Here is a 6,659-nt window from a genome sequence, read left to right on the forward strand (position 1 = left end):
CTGCTGCTGGCCCTTCTCAGGCTATGGGCTCTCACAAGTGACCTCTTTTCATTTTACCTTTTGAGCTCATGTACAGATGACTGGTTTTGGCCTCCAGACTTTTGCCCAAACCCTCTCTTCTCTCTGACTACCTACTCACCCCTTTACTCTGTCATCTCTGCTCCCTTGCTGGAACTTTACTGACCACTGCCTACTCTAGCCATTTGCCAACTCCTGTCTGTCCCCCACTCAACACTGGGGATAAGGTCTTCTCTCTCTTCTCCAGACCAGCTCCTCCCTCACCCCTTTCCCTTGGAAGGACCCCTTCAAGGTAAATCTTATAACCCCCACAGCCACTAAGCTTAAGGGCCTCCCTTATCGGATTCATCTATCTCACCTCAAGCCCTTTACTCCTCCATATCAAGATAACTTCCCTGCCTACATATCAACCCCAATAGGACCCTGATCACTTAAGTTTCAGAGGATACTTTAATCAACCCCAGCACCCATGCTCAACTCTCCTGGATTGGACATAGACGTTTCCTCCTTTCCCTCATGTCCACTTCTGTCCAGGGCAACTCTTACATATGGACGTTTGAAGTTCAAGAAACAAACAGTCCCTCCAAATAAGGTTGGGAATTGTTTCAGAGCAGGCTATCAGGAGCCAATTAGTATCCCATTACTCCTATATTCACCCCTCCTCCATTTCCTGACCTTTATCTCTGCCTTCTTTTATGACTAGACAAAGGGTTACTTTAAAGAGTAACCAGACAGATATGGAGGTTGCCCATGCTGTTATTGCCAATACATTTGCCACATGTACATCCTCACTCTAATTCCCTCTTCTATCAACAAATGGGGCTTTTTGCCTCTATATCTGGGACCTATGGAATCATAAGTGGGAAACTCAATTACCCAACCCCTAGAGACAAGGGAGGTAGAAGAGGTAATTAAACATTCCTCCAAGGTTATAACCTCTTTATCATCCCCTCTCCTAAATAAAATAAACCTGTTATTTTGTCTTCTGCTTTAGATTCTGACCTTAGCCTACTGGCTCCTTAATGTCACACAACCTGGCCACTTTGGAGATTTCTGGCTGTGTTCACAAGTAGTGAGACTAGTTCACAACTCCTACTTATAGCTTCTCTTATAACCTTGTCAAATAACCATACCTTATCATTCACCACCAGCCCTGAGTCCAGTGTTGCTATGACTCCCTACCTTTTTCACATAAGCCTCTTTTGTATGGCAATTTGCTTTAAGGCATCTAGGACACATTTTGTATGGGCATTAAATTTCCTAAACTGCAACGAAACCTTAACCCTCAATACCCCACCTCAGCCCCAGTGCCCTACAATCCATAACACCTCCCTTCTGTGTGGTACCCAAGTCTACTGTCCCCTACCTAATAGTTGGTCAGGAGTTTGTGTGCTAGTATTTCTCTTCCCCGAGTTGGGGGTGACACATGGATAAAAATCCTAACCGATTCCAGTCAAGGACTCAATAGCTGCCCAACATAATAAAAGGACAGTTCAAATCTTGCCCCTCCTGCCTGTCATAGGAATAACTGTGGATGTTGCCACTGGGACAGCAGCACTAATCACCATCTCCTTCACTTGTTTTATTTTGTTTTTGTTTCTTGAGAAGAGAAAACATTTATTGAGAAAATGCCTCCACTAGATTGGCAAGTCTGTGGGGATATTTTTTCCTTCCTTCCTTCCTTCCTTCCTTCCTTCCTTCCTTCCTTCCTTCCTTTCTTTCTTTCTTTCTTTCTCCCTTTCTTCTAGTTCTCTTTTTTCTCTTTTATTTATTCATTTTTTGAACATAAAAAAGGTTATAATTGAAAAGTCCAGGGTTATTTTAAACAGTAAAATATTTTCTCTATAAAAAATAATAAAAGACTCAGAGACCAACCCCCAGCTCCCATCTGGACCAGAGGTGAGTGCCTGGGGTTATAGTCAGAGAGGCAACTGCCCCTGGGTCCCACCACTGGACACAGGCCATACCAGGAAGAACTGCCCAACTTGGCCCCAGTTTCCAGCCAATTGGTGGGCCCTGTGGAAAGGCTCCCCTTTTCCAAGACTGCAGGCAGACCCTGCAGTCTCCACACCCTGCCCCTGCACCCATCTGCCAGAGACCCCAGCCACTTCCTGAGAATCAGAGACCAGCCCCCAGCTTCCATCCTGCCCTGGAACTCCCATCTGGACCAGAGATCAGAGGAACTCCCATCTGGACATTAGGAGCTTACTCACTCATAGGAGGATACTAGATGTAAAACAAAGATGACTAGACTGCTACACAACTCCAGGGAGGCTACCTAGAATATGGGACCCTAGGAAAGACACAGGGATCACCCAATGACAGAAAAATGGATGAGATCTACATGAACAACCTGGATGACAGTGGGAGTAATGAAGGGCATGGTTTGAGGGAAAGAGAGCTTAGGGGAGCAGGAGATCCCAGCTGAATCAAGAACAGAAGGAAGAATGAGGAATAACAGACCATGATAAATGAAGACCACATGAGACCAGGAATAGGCAGAGTGCTTGAGAGGTCCCCAGAAATCCACAATGATATATCCTCTGTAGTCTGCTGGCAATGGTCGAGAGAAAGCCTTATCTGACCTAGTCAGTGACCAGATGGCCAAACACCCTAACATTCTTCTTGGAACTCTCATCCAATAACTGATGGAAGTGGATGCAGAGATCCTCAGCCAGTACCCAGGTGGAGCTCCAGGTGTCCAACTGTCGAGAAAGAGGAAGGTCTGCAAGAGAGTGAATTGTTGAATCCAAGATTGCAAAAAGCACAGGGACAAATAGCCAAATGAATGGAAGCACATGAATTATGAACCAAAGGCTGTGGAGACCCCAACTGGATCATGCTCTCTGGATAATTGAGACCATTGAATAGCTTGATCAGTTTGGGAGGTACCCAGTCTGTGGGACCAGGATCTGTCCTTAGTGCATGAGCTGGCTCTTTGGAACCTTGGGCTTACACAGGGACACATGCTCAGCCTGGAAGGAGGGGACTGGACCTGCCTGTACTGAATCCACCAGGTTTAAATGAGTCCCCAGGGGTGTCTTGGTCCTGGAGGAGATGGGAATGGAGGGGAGGGGCTGGGAGGAAGGTGGTGGCGGGGGTGGGAGGGTGGAGGACAGGGGAACCCATGGCTGATGTATAAAATTAAAACAGATAATAACAAAAAAAAGAAATAAAGAGAACAATATAAAAATAAAAATAATAATAATAATAATAAAATAATAAAAATGATAACATTTTCCAATAAGCCCTTTTAAGCCAAATGATGGCTGAATTATACATATAAATATTGATTAGATTCTGGGATACAGAAGAAACCTATCTTCATCTGTTCACAGAGCTATGTTTTAGTTAAGTTTTGTAAGTGAGATTCCTATTCATCTCCCCCTTCCCTGTTTGATTTATGACAGACATTTTTCTATAGGCTAATCCATAATCTTAAAAGATTTTAGCTTCCCCTCCTGAAAGTACGGCCAGCATTTTCTTTCATCAGCTTGATACAGTACACATTCTTATCCTAATAGTGAAACATTTCACTAAAGCTTGCGCAGTGATTGGGCAAAACCAAAGCTTATTATAAGCCATTGTCATCCTAGGGTTCCCCCTGCTAGGTAGCCTCCATGGATATATGGGTTGCAGCCTGATTGTTCTTTGCTTCATATCTAGTATTCACTTATGAGTAAGTACATACCATGTTTGTCCTTCTGAATCTTGGTTACCTCACTCAGGATGATATTTTCCAGTTCCATCCATTTGCCTGTAAATTTCAAGATGTCATTGTTTTTCTCTGAGATTTCCATCTCTCTGACTTGTTTTCACCCCAGTTCATCCAGGACCTCCAGCAGGTGGCCCAAACCATACTCACCCTTCAAAGACAAATTGACTCCCTGGATACAGTGATACTCTAAAATTGACGGGGACTAGATCTTCTTACAGCTTGAAAAGGTGGCCTTTGCTTCTCCCTCCAAAATGAATGCTGCATCTATGTCAACTAATTAGGTATTGTAAAAAAACAAAATCCAACAACTTCAAACAGACCTCCAAAAATGTAAGGAACTGCTCCATGCCTTCAGCCCCTGGGCCCTTGAGAACCCCATGTGGAAGTGAGTACTTCCTTTCCTGATGCCTCTCCTTCTCATTTTCCTACTTCTACTAATTGTACCCAGCTTTATCAATTTCTTCTTTATGTTCCTCCAATGAATTAAAAAAATTCCAATCAAACAATTAGTCAGTTATTGTTACAGGAGTACCCACTGCTAGCCACAGAGCTAGAGGCTCATGACTACCAAATATTTGCTGATGATGAGAATCAATAGTACCCCAAAGATGCTAACACCCTAGATAACAGGAAGGAATCTGAATACCAAAGTACCTTCATTCTCGCCACACCATCACCCTTTTCTAGTTCTTCCTCTTTTATAATAAACAAAAGAGAGGAATGTTATCAATCATGTTCCCCACTGGCCTGCCCACAAGGACTCAACCTTCCTTTGCCCACTAATTCCATCTCCACAAAGATTTTCCCCACCCTAACCTCCCCCCCCACTTACTGCATTATCCAAGACCCCAAACCCTAGCAGTCATTCCCTAGGAATCCACTGACTACCCTGACCAGGGAAGCATAGGCTAACTTCAGATCTTAACTTCTCTCTCAGCTGCTCCAAATCCAATCCCCCAATGTTATCTCCCTCAGTAGCAAATCATCTGATGTGGCCTCCCCTTCCTATCTGCCCCAATCTATGGCAGACAGCACAGATCTTTACCTCAAAACTTTCTTCCCCAACTCATTGCATTATCCCAGCCCCCAATTGTAACAAGCATTCCTTGAGAACCCACAAAGCACTCCTATCTGGGAAGCAGATAGGCTAAGTACAGATCTTTACCCCTCCCTTCATTCCTCCAATTCCAACCCTCAGTGTTATCTGTCATTCTAGAGCAGACCACCTTCTGTGGCAACTGCTCCTTACTCTTTGCCCATATTGCCAGTGGACTGAGTAGACCCTGAAAGAATTACCCTGTTTTTCTCCCTCTTGTGGTCCTCCTCAGCCCCTGCCCTCTTTGCCCATCCCCATTCCTACCTAAATGTGGGCTCCCAATACTGAGAAACACATTTTATCTGGAACATCTTGTGGCCACACCTATCAAGATCCCAGAAAACTTTCCTACCACACATGCCACACATTTGCCTAAGAACCAGAGATGGCAAAAGATATCAGGGAACAAATTATTCATCTTATAAAGACAAAACTAGGTATCAGCACCTAGAATTATAATACTTGTAAACCAAGATGCCTAGATGGCAGCTTAAAAATATAATCAACAACAGACAATATGTCTCCACTAGAACCCAGCAACCCTACCATAGCAGTTCCTCAGTGTGGCCACGTAGCACAAAACAGAGGCCTTACAATCATATTTGTAAATATGACAGAAGTCCTTTAAGAAGAAATGAATAAATCCCTTAAAGAAATCTTTGAAAACACAAACAGTAGGAGGAAATAAAGATCTGAATGGGGAAATATGGTCAATAAAGAAAAACCAAATTAAAGGAAACCTGGAAATTAAAAAATGAGTAACTCAAACAGAAACCTCAGAGGCAAGCTTTACCAACAGAATACAAAGATATGGAAGAAAGAATCTCAGGCATTGAAGATATGATAAAAGAAATGGATACCTTGATCAAAGGCAATATGTAGTTAGAGTTTTCCTGCCTGGTCCACAGTCAGGACAAATCTCTCTTACCCGCCAGTCCCACAGTTGCTTAGACCCAACCAAGAAAGCACACAGAGACTTATATTGTTTATAAACTGTATGGCCATGGCAGGCTGCTTGTTATCTACCTTTTCTATCTTAAATTAACCCATTTCTGTTAATCTATACTTTGCCACATGGCGTGTGGCTTACCAGTGTCTTTACATGTTGCTTCTCATGGCGGCAGCTGGCGGTCTCTCTCCCCAGCCTTCTACATCCCAGAATTCTCTTCTCTTGTCCCACCTATACTTCCTGCCTGACCACTGGCCAATCAGAACTTTTTTTACACAGAGCGATATCCACAGCACTTTCCCTTTTCTTTTTTTTTAAAGGAAGGTTTTAACTTTTACATAGTACAATTACATATAACAAAACAATTATCAAGCAAGAATTACAGTTACAATATTAAAGAAGATATCCTATCTATCTTATATTTATGAGTCTAAGGTTTTATATCTAATGTATCTTTTATCATAACTGAGGAAATTATAACTATCTAGCCTTCAACCACATCAAAGACCTCAGAAGGATATAATATTACCTGAGAACCGGGAGAAGGATGCAAGCAACTTTCGGGAGTCTTGCAGGGTAGACAGAGACAGCTGGCAGCCTGAACAGTCACCTAATGTTCCTTTGTAATGTTGGGGCATTTGTCTTCAGCCCACAGGACTAGAGTCTCTCTGTCACTTCTATCAGTGTCCTGTAGGATGTCTGGCAGTTTCCTCTGCGAAGCAGGAACCTGAAGGACCATTTTATCAAGCAAAGTTTAGTGGTCACCTTTCTATGGGTCCTGCATGTCCAGTCGATCAAGAAGTCCAGGCAAGAACAGTTTCTTGCCCAAATGGCTATTTTTGCCAAGGTGAAGATAAGATATGAAGTGTCTTCCATGC

The sequence above is a fragment of the Onychomys torridus genome, chromosome 19 (genome assembly GCF_903995425.1).
Source record: "Onychomys torridus chromosome 19, mOncTor1.1, whole genome shotgun sequence".
Taxonomy (NCBI): domain Eukaryota; kingdom Metazoa; phylum Chordata; class Mammalia; order Rodentia; family Cricetidae; genus Onychomys; species Onychomys torridus.